The sequence below is a fragment of the Schistocerca piceifrons genome, chromosome 7 (assembly GCF_021461385.2).
Source record: "Schistocerca piceifrons isolate TAMUIC-IGC-003096 chromosome 7, iqSchPice1.1, whole genome shotgun sequence".
In the NCBI taxonomy this organism is placed as follows: domain Eukaryota; kingdom Metazoa; phylum Arthropoda; class Insecta; order Orthoptera; family Acrididae; genus Schistocerca; species Schistocerca piceifrons.
Window position 1 is genome coordinate 564,770,838 of NC_060144.1, and position 19,631 is coordinate 564,790,468.

Sequence of the window (19,631 nt, forward strand, 5' to 3'; positions counted from 1 at the left end):
CCCATCCCCATTAAACTAATGCGCCTCTGGAACAAACAATCCATTAGTCTGCGTCTTATCGAAAACCTCTCCGGACCGAAGAGGAGATTAAAGCTTTATCTGCTTCTCTTCGGCATATCTCATCTGTCTACCCAACAGCGAAGCAGTATTTCTGTGACATTGTCTATCAGTGCTTTCCTCATCCCTATACCAGTATATCACTGTTTTCTCTAATTTGTTTCCATTGCTAACCTTGTGCCAACGGCCTTGCCGCAGTGGTAACACCGGTTCCCGTTAGATCACCGAAGTTAAGCGCTGTCGGGCTGGGCTAGCACTTGGATGGGTGACCATCCGCTCTGCCGAGCGCTGTTGCCAAGCGCGGCGCACTCAGCCCTTGTGAGGCAAACTGAGGAGCTACTTGATTGAGAAGTAGCGGCTCCGGTCTCGGAAACTGCCATACGGCCGGGAGAACGGTGTACTGACCACATGCCCCTCCATATCCGCATCCAGTAACGCCTAAGGCCTGAGGATGACACGGCGGCCGGTCGGTACCGTTGGGTCTTCATGGCCTGCTCGGGAGGAGTTTTGGTTTTTGCGCTAACCTTGTACTATTACTTCTTCCAATTGTAATGATTGGTAGCTGTATTATCATTGTACTAGTATTGTTATCATGCGGTAGTCATGTGTTGTGCATACTGCACTACTGAGTCACTCAGGATGTCTGTTTAGATGAAAGACAAGGCCTGGAGGCCGTAATCTTACCAGGTCAAATAAACTCACATATGAATACGCCGCGTGCAGTCTGGAACGCAGCGCGTTAGTGCAGTGCTAAAAGGCTCATCCAAGTATCGCGATTTAGCTTTTCCGCGATCTGCCTAAATCAGGTAAGACCAAACGAAGCGTCGTCGTTTCTTTGAGAAGGGCGCGGCAAACTTCCTTCCCCTATCCAACTTCTGTTCCGTTACTAATGGTCGCTGTCAACGTGGCGTTTAACACTAATCTTCCTGCCTCCCTTCCTTTTCACAATAGGATTTCCGTCCCTGGAATGGAATTAATTCTTCCATTCTCACACACATTACTTTTTTCTTCTCGAAAATTTATGATAGTAATGATGACAGCAGTGCATGCACGAATATTAAGTAGACTAGCCTTCTTCTGTAAGCCTCAGGTCCCGGCGGAGGTTCGAGTCCTCCCTCGGGCATGGGTGTGTATGTTTGTCCTTAGGATAATTTAGGTTAAGTAGTGTGTAAGCTTAGGGACTGATGACCCTAGCCGTTAAGACCCATAAGATTTCACACACATTTGAACATTTTTTTTGTAAGCCTCATGCTCGATCTTGCTGCTTTACACACGTTCCTTAGGGCATTTTTGTTTCGTCGTTACAATTAAAGAAAGTGCGCGTTTTTCTCAACAGACGCGTTTCGCTTTATTGAAGTAAAGCATCATCAGTAGTCTGAAACTAAAGATTTTTACAATTTGATATGTTTCCTAGATTGAAAAACAGTACGTTAACAAATTGTTGGTTTTTGCTTACGGCAATTTCTGCTAGGTTTTTTGCCTACACAAGGAAATTCCATCTGCTAGCACGTCTTTGATTTCTTTCTTCGTCAGGCACTGGTATTTGTAGTCTTATTTTACTTTGTTTTGTAAAGCCATTGTGACATCTCCTGGAAAGCTCTACAAAAATTAAACTAAACCTATACCAGACGTATGATTGTGAAGCGTAAAGAAAGAACAGAACTGATACGGCGGATAACTGTAAAATCTACAACTCGTTATACGATATTTTTGTGTTAATATATTAATAAAATACGTATTTTAGTATCAAAGCGTAACTATACAATATAAAGACATTCTTTGTAAACATGGGCATTTAACGTTAAAAAAGACTTGGTTGAGAGATCGAATACTACTTTTGTCTCTGCTGTCGAATAATCAAGTCGCTTAGCTGTTCTGACGCACTAAGTATTTGATGTATGTATTTCCTGTTATAATATACTTTAAAAATGAATTTCTCCTGTTCTTATTCAAAAACTCTCTCTCCCTGTGGAAATATTTAAGTGAAAAATAATTATTTGAAGTGAATTGTATAGAAGATTGCCCATCTGGCTTTCTTTTGCCGTAATGACGCACAGCCGGTCATTACGTGGAATTTAATTAAAATATTAAACATTGGGCTTCACCCTCAAGTTAACATAATAAATACTTTGACTAATGATAATAATTTTCAAGCATTAATATTTCAAAAATTCTTTTTATCAGAATTTTCACAGAGTTGCATGTACAGATTTAATGCAGTAGGCAAAAAGGGTTAGGTTTGCTTCACGATATATTTGAGTTTGAAATTAAATTTATTTCTGTCAAGAAAATGCTTAACCTAAAAAAAACCAGTGTCATATAAATTTAATTACTTATCGCAAGTACAAATCCTTAGGCTACGTAGGTGGTTACATCGCTTCTCTCTTCGCAACATTTAATTTAAAGGGCAATAACAGTAATAGTTTCATGCTTCTTCTGATTATCTTTCAGCTATCAGCGAGTGTGGATAATGTAATTAAGCCATTACAATCAAACCTGTACCCAGTTTTACTAATACTTGTGCCTGCGTAGCAACCACGAATATATAGTAAGCCGCATTTACGAGCGTGCAGAATATACGTGATGCCAACAGTATATCAAATATCATTAACCTTTTTCCCAACACTTTTTTCCGGACCACATCTCACATTAAAACCAAAATACTTTAATACCAAAGAAGAGAGGGGGACGATGAACCATCATACGTGGGTTCTAAATGAAAGAGTGGCAACGTAGTACAAACATTCGTGAGACATTGCGCATATGCGAACAAGATGTGTTGTCAGTGTACAGTGTGTATTTGAGAGGCTTCCAACTGAGTGTGTTGCTGCTGTGTGGTGCTAAAGTAAAGAGTGACGATTTCACCGCTGTAAAGCGTACCTGCAAAAAGCGATCAACGTTCGTGGATTAAAATCGAGGTTGCTCGTGGCAAAAATGCATCAGAATGTTGCTGAGCACTACGTGAATGCATCACCGTATAGGGCGGTTGCACGATGGGTCGAGCCGTTTCGCGCGGATTGGAATGAGATTTTACTCCGCTCAGAATGGCCGTTCACTGCTCAAGATCATATTGACATCTGGAACGGTCTCCTTTCTGTAGACCATCGACAGACGGTCCAGGAATTATCCGTGGAAGTTGGCCTCATTCGTCAAGCTGTGTGACACACACTGACGAAATGTCTTAACGCGAGGAAAACTGAGTCCCATCGGCTCACCGAAGTACGGAAACGCCTCCGGTGTGTACTGGCTTGCGTCTACCTGGACAAAATGGCTCTGAGCACTATGAGACTCAACTGCTGGGGTCATAAGTCCCCTAGAACTTAGAACTACTTAAACCTAACTAACCTAAGGACATCACACACATCCATGCCCGAGGCAGGATTCGAACCTGCGACCGTAGCGGTCGCGCGGTTCCAGACTGTAGCGCCTAGAACCGCTCGGCCACTCCGGCCGGCCCACCTGGACAGACGCCACAAAGAGTGAGACACATTTCTGCAGCGCATTGTCTCTGGCGATCAGACGTGGACACGATCCAACGAGTCCGAATTAAAGCGTCAGTCCAAAGAATGGCATCACCCAGGTTCCCCGCGTCCGCAGAAATTTCGACAAAACCTAGATGGATGAGTTTATGTCGATTGTGGCACACTACTACGAGAGCGTTATCCTTACGCGTGCTGCACCTGAGGGACAAACCTTCGACAGAGACCACCGCTGCCGGCTTCCAGAGCGGCAACTGCGCCCAGCTGTGCGGCACAAACGTACGTGCACGTTCACTGCGACACGATCGGCCCGTCGTGTTGCTCGGCAACGCACGTTCCAGTGTCGCAAACAATGCGGCGGTGCCATCTAGAGGCCTCGGGAGCTCCCCTCCTCCGTTCGGAACAGACGGGAGTCCTCGTGACGTTGACCTGTTTCTGAAGTTGAAGGAATCCCTTCGAGGCAGGCGACTTGCGGACGGGGCATATGTCTGCTCCAAGCAGTAGGGTACTCCGTCGGTGTCATCAACAAAGAACGCCTCGCCAACTGTCCCCAACGGCTTCCCGATATTTGGGAAAAGGTGCCAGACTTTGCGGGTGACTGTACTTGTAACAACCCTACCACAACAAAGGTCAAAATTTAATGATTGTGGTGTTGCTCACGCTGCTAAATACTGCATTTTTGGGCAACAACATAGTTGTTATGTATGCAGGTGTCATTAGAGCACAGTTAATAAAGTCATTTCATGTAATAATGAATAAACTAGGCACTCATTTTTTCGTGTTTCCCACGCTGGTCTCGTTGTAAAATCATAGCTCAATCGTCGAAAATCTAGGTTGTGATGATTCCAAGCTCGGATGCAAAGAGGCCTGGATGTTATTCTGCTATATTCAAAAGTTTTGTAGATGCGCCTCACAAACCATTCTTGAAGATTAAACCTTTCAAAGTTAGTACAATGGTGATGTAAAAAAATAATCAACACTCCGAATTCAAGTTACACTTCTTTTTTATTGCTTTTGTTGTAATGGCACGTAACACACAAAACAACACTTCAAAATAGCCGGCCGGAGTGGCCAAGCTGTTCTAGGCGCTACAGTCTGGAACCGCGCGACCGCTACGGTCGCAGGTTTTTTATTTATTTATTTATTGTTCCGTGGGACCAAATTAAGGAGAAGTCTCCATGGTCATGGAACGAGTCGGTACATGAAATTATAACACGATATTAGAAACAGATAAAATGAAATATAAAAAAAACATATTCAGGTGACAAGTCGTAAATTTAAAGAAAGAAAATCAACAATGTAACACTGGAACTTGCTAAATTTTTTAGCTCTTCCAGGAGCTCCTCGACAGAATAGAAGGAGTGAGCCATGAGGAAACTCTTCAGTTTAGACTTAAAAGCGTTTGGGGTACTGCTAAGATTTTTCAGTTCTTGTGGTAGCTTATTGAAAACGGATGCAGCGGAATACTGCACTCCTTTCTGCACAAGAGTCAAGGAAGTGCATTCCACATGCAGATTGGATTTCTGCCTAGTATTAACTGAGTGAAATCTGCTAACTCTTGGGAATAGGCTAGTATTGCTAACAACATTAATGAAAACATATACTGTGAGGGCAATTTCAGAATTCCCAGACTATTGAATAGGGGTCGACAAGAAGTTCTTGAACTTACACCACATATAGCTCGAACAGCCCGTTTTTGAGCCAAAAATACCCTTTTTGAATCAGAAGAATTACCCCAAAAATAATACCATACGACATAAGCGTATGGAAATATGCGAAGTAGACTACTTTTCGTGCTGAAGTGTCACTTATTTCAGATACTGTTCTAATGGTAAATAAAGCAGAATTTAGTTTCTGAACAAGATCCTGAACATGGGCTTTCCACAACAGCTTACTATCTATCCGAACTCCTAGGAACTTGAACTGTTCCGTCTCGCTTATAATATGTCCATTCTGTCTGATCAAAATATCGGTTCTTGTTGAATTGCGTGTTAGAAACTGTAAAAACTGAGTCTTACTGTGATTTAGCATCAAATTATTTTCCACAAGCCACGAACTTATTTCATGAACTACGTTATTTGATACTGTTTCAATATTATACACAAGATCCTTCACTATCAAGCTGGTGTCATCAGCAAACAGAAATATTTTTGAATCACCTGTAATACTAGAAGGCATATCATTTATACAAATAAGAAACAGCAGTGGCCCCTGCACCGACCCTTGGGGAACGCCCCACTTAACAGTGCCCCATTGGGACTGAACATCACTACCACTCTCAATATTGCGGAGAATTACCTTCTGCTTTCTGTTCTTAAGGTAAGAGGCGAACCAATTGTAAGCTACTCCCCTTACTCCATAATGGTCCAACTTCTGCAGTAACATTTTGTGGTCAACACAGTCAAAAGCCTTCGTTAAATCAAAGAAAACACCTAGCGTTCGCAACCTTTTATTTAATCCGTCCAAAACCTCATAGAGAAAAGAGAATATAGCATTTTCAGTCGTTAAAACATTTCTAAAACCAAACTGAACATTTGACAGCAAATTATGTGAATTTAAATGCTCCAGTAACCTTGCATATACAACCTTCTCGATAACTTTAGCAAACACCGATCGCATAGAAATAGGTCTAAAATTGTCAACATTATCCCTGTCTCCCTTTTTATAAAGTGGCTTCACTACCGAGTACTTTAATCGGTCAGGAAACCGACCACTCCTAAAGGAAAAGTTACATATATGGCTAAGTACTGGGCTAACATACATAGAACAATACTTCAGTATTCTGCTAGATACCCCGTCATATCCATGAGAGTTCTTGGTCTTTAGTGATTTAATTATTAACTCAATCTCCCTCTTGTCAGTATCATGGAGGAGCATTTCAGGTAACAGTCTCGGAACACTTTTTTCTAAGAGCGCTATATGATTCCCTGTTGGGACTAGGTTTCTATTTAGTTCACCTGCTGTATTCAGAAAGTGATTATTAAATACTGTACATATATGCGACTTATCAGTAACACGGACATTCCCACTGCGCACTGATTCTATATCCTCGACCTGTCTCTGCAGACCAGCCACTTCCTTTACGACTGACCATACGGTTTTAATTTTATCCTGAGACTTAGCTATTCTATCTGCATACCACATACTTTTTGCCTTCCTAATAACATTTTTAAGCAACTTACAATACTGTTTGTAATGGGCTGCTGCATTTAGATTTTGACTGTTTCTAACTTTTTGATAATAATTTGATAATAAGTTTAATAAGTCACAGCTGCAAAATACTAACACTAATTCTTTACAGACGAATGGAAAAACTGGTAGAAGCGGACCTCGGGGAAGATCAGTTTGGATTCCGTAGAAATGTTGGAACACGTGAGCCAATACTAACCTTACGACTTATCATAGAAGAAAGATTAAGAAAAGGCAAACCTACGTTTCTAGCATTTGTAGACTTAGAGAAAGCTTTTGACAACGGTAACTGGAATACTCTCTTTCAAATTCTGAAGGTGGCAGGGGTAAAATACAGGGAGCGAAAGGCTATTTACAATTTGTACAGAAACCAGATGGCAATTATAAGAGTCGAGGGGCATGAAAGGGAAGCAGTGGTTGGGAAAGGAGTGAGACAGGGTTGTAGCCTCTCCCCGATGTTATTCAATCTGTATATTGAGCAAGCAGTAAAGAAAAGAAAAGAAAAAATTCGGAGTAGGTATTAAAATCCATGGAGAAGGAATAAAAACTTTGAGGTTCGCCGATGACATTGTAATTCTGTCAGAGACAGCAAAGGACTTGGAAGAGCAGTTGAACGGAATGGACAGTGTCTTGAAAGGAGGATATAAGATTAACATCAACAAAAGCAAAACGAGGATAATGGAATGTAGTCAAATTAAATCGGGTGATGCTGAGGGGATTAGATTAGGAAATGAGACACTTAAAGTAGTAAAGGAGTTTTGCTATTTAGGGAGTAAAATAACTGATGATGGTCGAAGTAGAGAGGATATAAAATGTAGACTGGCAATGGCAAGGAAATCGTTTCTGAAGAAGAGAAATTTGTTAACATCGAGTATAGATTTAAGTGTCAGGAAGTCGTTTCTGAAAGTATTTGTATGGAGTGTAGCCATGTATGGAAGTGAAACATGGACGATAACCAGTTTGGACAAGAAGAGAATAGAAGCTTTCGAAATGTGGTGCTACAGAAGAATGCTGAAGATAAGGTGGGTAGATCACGTAACTAATGAGGAGGTATTGAATAGAATTGGGGAGAAGAGAAGTTTGTGGCACAGCTTGACTAGAAGAAGGGATCGGTTGGTAGGACATGTTCTGAGGCATCAAGGGATCACAAATTTAGCATTGGAGGGCAGCGTGGAGGGTAAAAATCGTAGAGGGAGACCAAGAGATGAATACACTAAGCAGATTCAGAAGGATGTTGGTTGCAGTAGGTACTGGGAGATGAAGAAGCTTGCACAGGATAGAGTAGCATGGAGAGCTGCATCAAACCAGTCTCAGGACTGAAGACCACAACAACAACAACGTTTTGATATAATTGCCACTTTGTTCTACAAGATATTCTTATCCCTCCAGTTAGCCACCCCGGCTGCCTGTTTGTGCTAGTACCCTGTTTTGCACGTTCTAACGGAAGGCAACTTTCAAAGAGCACGAGAAAAGTCTTGAGAAAAGCATTATATTTATCGTCTACTGTATCAGCGCTATAAACATCTTGCCACTCTTGTTCCTTGATAAGGGTTACAAAGGTCTCTACAGCAACTGGATCAGCTTTCCTAAACAGCTGATGACTATATTTAACACGTGTTGCAGCACAAAAATCTTTTAGTAAAATTTGTGCATCATGATCTGAAAGGCCATTCACCTTTTTGCTAACAGAATGCCCTTCTAGTAATGAGGAATGAACAAAAATGTTGTCTATGGTTGTTCTACTGTTCCCTTGCACTCTCGTTGGAAATAATACGGTTTGCATAAGGTTATATGAATTAAGGAGGTCTACCAGCATCCTCTTCCTTGCACAATCACTTATACAATTAATATTGAAGTCGCCACATATAACTAACTTTTTGTATTTCCTTTAAAGTGAACCAAGAACCTCCTCTAGCTTTAGCAAAAATGTTGTGAAATCGGAGTCTGGGGATCTATAAATAACAACAGTTAGAAGTTTAGCTCCGTTAAATTGAACCACACCTGCACAACATTCAAACACCTTTTCAGTGCAGTTCTTTGAAACATCAATTGACTCAAATGGGATGCCGTTTTTCACATACATGGCTACTCCCCCACACCGCAAAGAGCTCCTCGAAAAGCTGCCAGCCAACCTGTATCCTGGTAAAGGAAGCCTCTGAATCATCTCCTTAGTTAAGAAGTGTTCAGATATATCAATAATTTCAGAGTCAACATCTATAAGCAGTTCACTAACTTTATCTCTAATACCTTGTATATTTTGATGAAATATACTAATTCCCTCATTTCTCGGATACCTAAGCTTTGTCAAAAGTGGTTCCTTTGTTAGAGAGACTTCCCTTAAGCGGGAATACATATCAGCTGACTTCAGGTTCGAATCCTGCCTCGGGCATGGATGTTTGTGATATCCTTAGGTTAGTTAGGTTTAAGTAGTTCTAAGTTCTAGGGGACTTATGACTTCAGCAGTTGACTCCCATAGTGCTCAGAGCCATTTGAACTTCACAATACAAAACATACTTGAAAACATCTTCCTCTCTGTTAAAGTTCACATTTTATACTGACTACAATATGCGTCTTTCCAACATGACGTCCAAGACTTGACTTTTTTAAGGTCCGACTCTCTAACAACTAACTAATAATCGCTTACGCGCCCAAAAATCAGAGTTACAAAATACGTCAAAGATCACAGAGACAAAAGAAAGAATTCACATAAGAATAATATCATTGCAATATAAACATATCGATGTATCAAAGTACCTCTACATTAATGAAATCAAATCTGAATGTTATCTCAGAAATATTTCAACTAGTTTACAGAAACACAGTAAAATATTGCTGGTATCGAGAGGTTCAGGTGTGGTACCATAATGGTTACGTAATTCAAGTACCATTACACACTGAAGGAATGTAAGGCAACCATACTTGTCAGTTCAGTAAATACTGCGTTATATCACTGTTTCCCTACTTTATTTACAGCCCACGGATCTCTCTACCCTCCCCACTACCTCTTGCCTTATTATCATCGTCCCTACGTCAGATATACAAAGAAGGCCGCAGTATGGTGGCACAGTATTCCTTATTTCTAAAAGTGACAATGTTCCTCTTCATCATCTTGCTGAGCGTCCATGTTTTAGCCCCATACACTAATATCGGTCGAATAACTGTCTGGTATTAGTGGAGTTTTGTTGTTCTTCTAAGTAGTTAGCTGGTGAGTAGTTTCTCCATTTAGATTAGACACCTCTTTTTTCTTAAAAAAATTCTTTATTTACAACTTCCTAATATTTATACAGTCTTAACCCATTTCCTTAAGTGATTAGTGGGTCTTAATTTTATACAACATTTATTGCAGCTATTTACTAGTTTAATAAGTGAGCTACAGCCATAACTAGATTAACAATGGGGAACTAATTTATTATTAATATTTACTTTATAAGACCTACGCATAACTAATCTCTACTGCCTGCAGAGTCACAGGTGTGTCAGCAGTTTATAAACCTACTTTTTAGAGCCTTGCCTATCGAGCTAATCCCGATGAGCGTGCCCCTGACACCGGGCAGGCCAGGATGTTAATCGCTGCAGGTTCCTAACTAAATTTCCTAATTCTAAGTCCTACTAACTAATTCTGTTCTATGTCATATTCGGTGCTTGTCCTCTTTGCAGATTTTACCTGTTCACTACTTCATTCCCACATGTTGTTGTCCACACTGATGATACTTCTTAAATATGTGAAGGACCCAGTGCGGCGTCGCGGTTCCTTTCGTCCTTTTACCAGCACCTCCCTGCGAACTCGTTGCAGCTGACCGCCGGTATGAAAGCCGAGCAGAAACCTACCGTACTGCCAATCGCACCAAGCTGCATACAACGCAACTTTTCCAACAATCGGGAAAAGGTCTTAATTTAGAATGAAAGGTGAAAATATTGGCAAAACTTCGGTATATTTTGAACCTTGATAATTTACACGCTCACTGCCAAGCCCGTGCTAATCTTAACACAGTCATGCACAAACCCTTTCAGTCACATTAGCATTTCCGTAAATCAGAACAGCTACTAAGCACGGATTGTTCTTAAATGAAAATTCTCGCCATGCTATTAACTTTATCGGTGTATAATGCACAGTCATGCATAAAACCCTTTCAGTCACATTAGCAAGCTTATGGTAACGTATTTCCCGAAATCTGAACAGCTACTAAGCACGGGTTGTTTTTAAATGAAAATGCTCGCCGTACTATTAAGTTTATCGGTGTCAAATGCACTCAAGTTTTTAGTCACCGATCTGCTCAATATGGCACGCGGAATTACTGTCTCTTCTCATACACAAAATCACTTAAAAAATCCGTACTTTCTAAAGAAAGAACACAGAAATAAATATGTCTTCACTTTAAAACACTTTTGAAACATGTAGCACAACTAAAACCGGCAAATTATAACTTCCTTCCGAGCTCATACTACACATGACCATACCATAGAATGACTGGGCTCCAACAACTTAGACTGCTGTAAGCATTCTATATCTCCAAGAGAAAAGACGCGCGAAGAATATTCCGTTCTGATTGGCTCTGAGCGCTATGGGACTTAACTTCTGAGGTCATCAGTCCCCTATAACTTAGAACTACTTAAACCTAACTAACCTAAAGACATCACACGCATCCATGCCCGAGGCAGGATTCGAACCTGCGACCGTTGCGGTCGCGTGGTTCCAGACTGTAGCGCCCAGAACCGCTCGGCCACCCCGGCCGGCTCCGTTCTGATTGGTCAGCTTTCTTTAAGACCAGTAAAGAAACATTATCCTCCCGCGTTAGTCTGCGCTTTTCATGACTAACCAATCAACAAATAATACACTTTCGAACTGTACTTTTTCCCGAAATAAATATTTAACATTCTGATATTTTGTTTATACTTTACGTTATTAACTATTTTCATTTGCACTCGAATTAGCTTTCCTTATACCATAAACTTACTTCACATATTATGATACAAAATTCTGCATCCTCTCCATTCACACTGTCTTAAAAATTTCTCACGGTACACCGTTTATCAGTAGAACAATAATCTACGTTTCCAGAATGAGATTTTCACTCTGCAGCGGAGTGTGCGCTGATATGAAACTTCCTGGCAGATTAAAAGGTAGGAGACGAGATACTGGCAGAAGTAAAGCTGTGAGTACCGGGCGTGAGTCGTGCTTCGGTAGCTCAGTGATCAGTCTGCCTTCGGCAGGGCAACAGAGCGGACGCGTACGTGTTGACTTCGTGCGGCGCGCGAGCTCGCCTTGTTTACTTTCCGACGGCCGTTGCTTAAGTGCCGGCTTACCTTGTACGATCCATGGCGAACCGTTACCGTAAATCAACACTCCGATTTACTTTCTGCAACGATTATGCCCGACCCAAAGCACTTGAGGTGGAGCGTTTTCTGCGAGAGGAAGTGAAGATCCCGGCGACCGATATTATAGGCATACATTTGTCCATCGTGAGCAGCACGGTCTATGTGAAAATCATTAACGACGCGGCGTGCGAACGCATACTACGTGAGACCAAACAGGGGCTCCGCTTCTGTCACGCTGATGGCAATGTGGGAGAGGTAACCGTCGACCACGCAGGCTTAGGTATGCGAACGATACGCATTTTCGAATTGCCATTCGAACTTCCAGCTGAGGAAGTCGTCGCGGCACTACGCCCATACGGCACAGTCCACGGCCACACTGCGGAGAAGTGGTCACAGTTTCGGACGTATCCTGTCCTAAACGGGGTCCAATAGGTTACCATAGATCTCCGAAGCCACGTCCCGTCCTACTTACAGATCGGCGGATGCCGTGCCATAATTATATACGATGGCCAGCCTCGGACCTGTTCCGGGTGCGGCAAAGAAGGCCACCTTAGATCCGAATGCCTACAACGGCGTATTACGCAACTTCCAGCTGCCGAAAAACCACCCACGTCGCAACCTACAGTGCTACCGGTGACCTATGCCGCTGCTCTGGCTTCTCCTACCACTTTGCAACGTCGCCCGGTCACCGCAAACGACGCCACCAACGAGCCCGACCAGACACTGACGGAGAGCGCCTCGGACGACCTGCCGCCTCGGCCGGCCATTGACGCCGCTCCGAAGATGCCGACGCAACCAGACGCTGACCCTGATCTCGGAAACACGATGGAGATCGACTCGCTCATCGTTCCTACAGCGGCCTTTCTGCCAGAACGACGTGACTCCCTTCCGTCGTCGGACACGGAGGGTCGCACAAGGAAACAACGTTCCCCGAAACGTCGCAAGCGAAGACGTCGCACCGTTTCCGGCCAAGAAGAGACGTTACAAGTCGAGGAGGACGTACCCGTCGACCAGCACGAAGCCTCAGAACCCGCTACTGCTGACGAAGACGTCATGAGCGCGGAGACATCTATCGGTGTGCCTGCGCCCCGTGCTGACGCTGAACTAAATCATGAACGTTTCACAGGCGACACGACACCACGCACAATTACAACATCTTCTGAAGACAAAATGGACGATACACCAGTTTCCGCTTCCACGGCGTGGCACGAGGAGGAGGTCACGGAGCAGGAGCCGTTACGGGACCCTGCGCCGTCACGGCCGCACCACTAATCATACTCTCCCCAGACTCCCCTGCGGTCCAGCGGGATAACGTTCCGCTGCGACGCCCACACCCTTGCGCCGACGGCGGAGTGGACCAGCCACCAGCAATCCGACACCAGGCCTACCGGATAGCAACCATCAACACCAACAACATCCGTTCCAGGGTGAAAATCCGCCTTATGCAGGAGATGTTCTGGGCTTCGGATATTGATTTCGCCCTTCTGCAGGAAGTTCACTTGGCTAGTCTCCCGGATATTAATGGCTATACCGCCCACGCCTCCGCGAGTGATGCTATGGGCCGCGGGGTGGCCATCTACGTCCGCCACGGGATTTCTGTGACCGATGTCGCCTTCCTTCCATCAGCTCGGGGCATGGCACTCACTGCCATGGGGACACGCATCATTAATGTCTACGCTCCCTCAGGCACCGAACGACGGCATGAAAGAGCCCAGTTTTATTCCGAGGAAATCGCTCCCCTGTTTTTAGGGCGTTATGACCATTGCCTACTAGGAGGTGACTTTAACAGCGTTCTGCATCCTAAAGATCAGATCCCCCACTATACTACATGCCAGGAGCTGCGTATAGTGGTGCGAGACCTCCTGCTTCACGATACCTGGGAAGTACAACACGGCGACCTTTCTGGCCATACCTTTCTTACAAGTCATTCCGCAAGCCGACTAGACAGGATATATGTCTCACAAACTCTTAGATCTGCGATACGGGGCGCCGAACGCTGGCCGCTGGCCTTTTCCGACCATTGCGCTTACATCTGTACGATCCTCCTTCCGCCGCAATCAGTATGGCGCAGCCGTGCGCCATGGAAACTCAATACCTCACACTTGCATGACCAGGCGTGTCGCCAACAAGTCACTGACACGTGGACAGCCTGCGAACGACGCCTTCCCCGCTACCGCTCGACATTGACATGGTGGTTGGACTGCGCCAAGCCGGCGATCCGGAGGACACTGATGAGATACGGGAAGGACATGGCCGACTGGCATCGCACCACTGTTGACTTCTATTACGCGATTCTCCGAGATCTGGATGCTCAACCGCCAACCCCGGACAACCAGTTGGAACGGCAAAGAACTAAGGCGAAGATAATTGCGCTGGCACGCCGGAAATTGCAAGGGGTCGTGATACGGACGCGGCGCCACGATCACGCGGATTTAGAAATTCCATCCATGCATGATATAGTGTCCGACAACCGAAGGCGTCGTCGGCAGATCATCAGCACTTTGACAACGCCTCATGGAACGCAGGTGACCACTCAGAATGACATCGTCCGCGCATTCGTCGAGCACTACCGTCGTACTTATAGTGATGACGACTCTGAAACTGCAGCAGACGACTCCATTTTGAATTACGTCACGCGCACCCTCCCCCACACGGAGGCGGATGCTTTGACAGTGGCGGTCACGCTAGACGAAGTCAACAACGCAATCGCCAAAGGTGCAGTCAACAGATCGCCCGGCATTGACGGCTTACCGATTGAGTTTTACCGTACCTTTCGGGACCTCATGGCCCCACGGTGGACGACTATGTATCAAGAACTGATAACATCTGACCAAGCAATCCCACCCGCCTTTGCTGAGGGCATCATTATACCAGTCCACAAACCAGCCCGTGGTTCGATGGTCACGAGTTACAGACCGCTCACCCTCCTCAATGCCGATTACAAGATTTTCGCGCGTTTACTGGCAATGCGGCTCCGAACTACACTCCCTCATATCCTCTCGCCAGAACAAACGACGCCTGGCGGACAGATTAACGTACAGACTGCCACAGGGGAATGCCGCGACTTAATTGCGATAGCGGCGGCATGCAGGCTCCGGGCAGCGGTCGTCGCTATAGACTTCGACAGCGCCTTCGATAAAGTGCGTCATCGTTTCCTGTTTTCGGTGGCAGCTCGAATGGGCATCCCCCCTCCGTTTCTCGACGTCATCCGGCGTCTTTACGACAGTGCCAGTTCACGTGTCCAAGTCAATGGACGTATAGCAGGGCCGGTACCTATCTGCCGTTCGATACGGCAGGGGTGCCCCCTCTCTACCCTCCTGTATGCTATTGCCCTTGAGCCCCTTATTGGGGGCTTGACGACCAAGCTTTCTGGCCTCACCCTACGCCAACACACTTTTCGCTGTCGGGCATATGCTGATGACCTCCTCCTCCTCATTCGCTCCGGCTCTGAGATTCGGGATGTCCTCGACTTGATTACCCGTTATGGGGCTGCCGCTGGCAGTGCCATGAATGTCGCCAAATCTTCTGCAATGCACATTGGACGAGGCCTCCAGGAGGGTGAAGTGGCACCACTGCCGCTTGTGTGGACTTTCCGGTACCTGGGCATTACCTTTACCCCCACGGTCACACGCACGGCGGCAACGAATTTCCGTCGCCTGTTACACGTCATCCGCAACGACGTCCGCCAGAACCTCTTGCGCCTTCAGGACACACTTCAAAGGGTTGCGTTTATTAATCTTTATGTGGCATCAAAATTGGTTCACATCGCGCAAGTTCTCCCTCTGCCAACTGCAATTGGGCGCAACCTTCAGGCGGCTTTTGGCTATTACCTCACGGCTGGTTCAATGTTTAAAGTCCGTTATGAGACACTTACCCTGCCCACACGGTATGGTGGCGTTGGGCTCGTCAATGTCCGTATGCGATCTGCAGCCTTGTACATGAGTACCATGAGAAAACAGTGGATGGGCCAGGGTACATCTCTAACACGCAGCTTGCTTGAGGTCCTCCTACCAGCTTCCACCTCACCACCAGTGTCTGTCGGCCATATCGTGCCTCATTTGTCCCATCTTTCGACCTTTTTCGTCGACTACAGTTATATACATACCAGTCTCCCAGATACACGCTCACCTAGGACTAAGGATTTTTACAGCCTGTTGCTGCGCTGTGTTCCCCGGAATGTGATGGAGACCAAACACCCCTCCATCCAGTGGCCCATAGTGTGGACTACCGTCCACCAGCCCTTCCTCCCTACGAACGTCCGGGCGCTGTGGTATCACATAGTCAACAGGAAATTTGCCACGAAGCAGCGCCTGCACAACATTGGCTTGTCAGAATCCCCTCTTTGTCTCCTTTGCCAGCAACTGGACACTGATGAACACCGTCTGACATGCGCCTCATCGCAAGATGTATGGCGCTTCGTGCAGCAAATCATTGCCTGCTATCTCCGGGTGCCACCAGACACAGTCGAGCCTCGAATGTTTCTATACCCGGAGGACCGACATTTTCCCGCCGCCAAATGTCATGCTATGACGTGGGTCAAAGGGTGGGCGGTCGCTTATCTCTTTAATGAGGGACCTAAATCCCGCCTCGACTTCTGGACCTATTTACGAACAGCCCATGCAGCTCTCGAAAACACGCCACGTTACCGAACATTATTTGCTAACTATCTTCGAGCGGTCCTTGTTAGACCTCCACTGAGTTGGGGGGTGCCTGGCACAGAGGGCACCCACCCCTCCTCCCCCGGCGGTGTCTGAGTTTCAACCGCCTACGATCTATTCTACTTCTGACCTCCGCGGATGGGAGAGCGCGTCGCAGATTGCGCGGATTTTATTTCTTTTTGCTTTTCCTTTTTCCTTTCTTTTTCTTTACCTAGAATTTATAATTCTTTTGTCTTTCGCATATGTGTTCCCATAATTTCATGCTATTAGTGAATATTACAAAAACACATGCAAATAAATAAATAACAACGCCTTCCACTACTGTTGATTCCTGTTTCTCCCACTTCCCTAAGCACCACAGGCTCGGTGGTGGTGCGGGGGACACTGTGGCCAGGCCTCAGGTTTCGACCCCTGCCCACTTTGCCCCCCGAGCCCCCACCGGTCCCAAAAAACAAAAATCTTCCCTTGAGTAAAAAATTTAACTTTTTATTTTCAGTTTATGTGTAAAAAAAAAAAAAAAAAAAAAAGTGGTAGAGCACTTGGCCGCGAAAGGCAAAGGCCCCGAGTTCGAGTCTCGGTCGGGCACACAGTTTTAATCTGCCAGGAAGTTTAATAATCTACTTTAGACCACGTTCACGCATCATTCACACTGCAAAATGCATATACAAAACCATACAAAAATAAATAAACAAAAAAGCCTTCAAGAAATAAACAGAACAATTCACAAAAACATTCTCTTGACCTGTTTCTTGGATGTCTCTGTGCACTATTGTCCTATAGCCGATGAAAATTAGAACTACGTACTCGTCTGAACCCGCTTCACACCATCTGCCACTGTACACGCACGAATCATTCTCCCGATACACAGGCTCTAGACAGGAGTGATTTAAGGCCGATGCCTCACCATTCTCTTTAAATTCTGTAACCTCTATTGCCAGTGATCCCTCTGTCTCTTCTTCTCTGTTTCTTGTTACAATCACACACTCCATTTTCCAATGACTAATCCTCAGACCCAATTTTTGTGCTTCCTTTAGTAGCATTTTAATTGCTTTTCATCTTCCTTCTCCGCTGTAGCGACGTCACCCCGGCTTCACTTGACCACCTACAAGTATACGTCTTCCAATCGATGATGTTCTTTATGAGTTTTTCACCAGTATTAAATTAAATAGGCTGAGGGGGGGGGGGAGGGAGGGGGAGATGCAGTAGACCTGTTTGACACCTGTCTCCACTGTAAAATATGCAGACTCCGTGCCTTCAACCCTCAGTTTACATCTAAGTTTTCTCAATGCACATTCTGGTCAGCCTGATCAGTTTCGAAGGTATTCCTCCTCTTTCCATTACCCTTTATATACACTGAAGAGCGAAAGAAACTGCCTAATATCTTGTAGGATCCCCGCGAGCACGCAATAGTGCCGCAACAGGAGATGATATGGACTCGACAAATATCTGATGTAGTGCTGGAGGGAACTGACACTATGAATCCTGCAGGGCTGTCCATAGATCCGTAAAGCCGTCGGCACACGGACCGTGCTGTCGAACGTTAACGTTGAGCGTGCCAAGTTCAACGTGCTGCTGAACGCTCAGGAACGATGCGGCTTGTGCATACGGTACGTCGAGCCGCAGCGTGGTATAAGCGATCGCAACGCACTGCACCGGCAGTTGAGGGATGTTTCTAGTTCGTAAATCACACTGTTTACTCGACGGGCGCGCGTAAAATTCCCACGTTAGCTCTATTGAAACGCACATTTCCTCCATCGTCCACGAAAGGAAAAGTACCACGTCCAATCAATAAGGACACAGGCTTATAAAGGTTCCTTTACAAATAGTGCGATACAGATTTGGAATACTTCTCCGCATAGGATAGACATTATTTCATCATTCCCACATTTTAGTAAAGCCCCAAGGTCAGACTTACTTGATCACTGTTCCTACCCAGTATCAGAATCCTTGCAACACGTGAATTACGAAGCGTAAAAGAAAAGGAGCAAAATATCTGTATACAAGTAGCGCAAGCTGTCCTGTAGAATAAGCTAATTGAACAAAGTCACCCCTCAAAAAAGGGGAACTTGTATTTACATAGCAGCAAATATTGTAGTCTATACTTATATTAAACTAATAATAAAGTATCAGAACCTAATAAAAACGCGAATGTTAGGGAAAAAAAAAATGGTTGTGTCAGGACGCGAACCACCGCCCCAACAAAAACACTCATTTATCGACAGTGCCACTACTCATTACGCTAAACCAACATCACGACTCAGCAACTTTTAATAGAATCTTACCTTACGCTAAAAACCTTAATCGTAGTTATGTTACTAATTGAAATTTAATTATAACACATTGTACCAAGAACAATGAGTTTTGGGTGGATCTTCAGTGTGTCGCTGCCTTCAAATAACCTACTCTCACAATACGCAAGTTACAACTAATACGCCAGTTACAACTATTCTTTTGTTACAAATATGATGTTTCTCATTATTTTATTGCAACGAATCACAAAGTTAACAACAGGTTTTCCAGTGATTCTCAGTTTGGTGGTGCTCAGAAACGGCGTGTATACATATAGGCTTGAAATGAATGGCAATATGGCGCCTCACAACTCTGTACTGAAGGAGACGGCGAGCGTGTGACGTAGGTGGCGTTGTGCCATCTCATTGGCCAACGCTCAGACGCACGCTCAGAATATCTGACATGCCAGATATTGCTCTGCACGTTCGGAAAGACTCCCGGACGTGCTGTTTCACGCTATGACGTCAGAAACTCGGCACGCTCAACGCTCAACGTTCGGATGCACGGTCCGTGTGCCGACGGCTTAAGAGTACGAGGAGGCGAGGCATTCCAGATTCCCAGAAACGCTCAATAATGTTCAGGTGTGGGTAGTTTGGTGGCCAGCGGAAGGATTCGAACTCAGAAGAGTGTTCCTGGAGCCACG

General features: G+C 45.0%; 1 pseudogene; it reads left to right on the plus strand.

Annotated features, from left to right (window-relative positions):
- The first annotated feature begins 236 nt into the window (after positions 1-236).
- LOC124709239 lies at positions 237-354 on the plus strand (annotated as a pseudogene).
- The last annotated feature ends 19,277 nt before the right edge of the window (positions 355-19,631 follow it).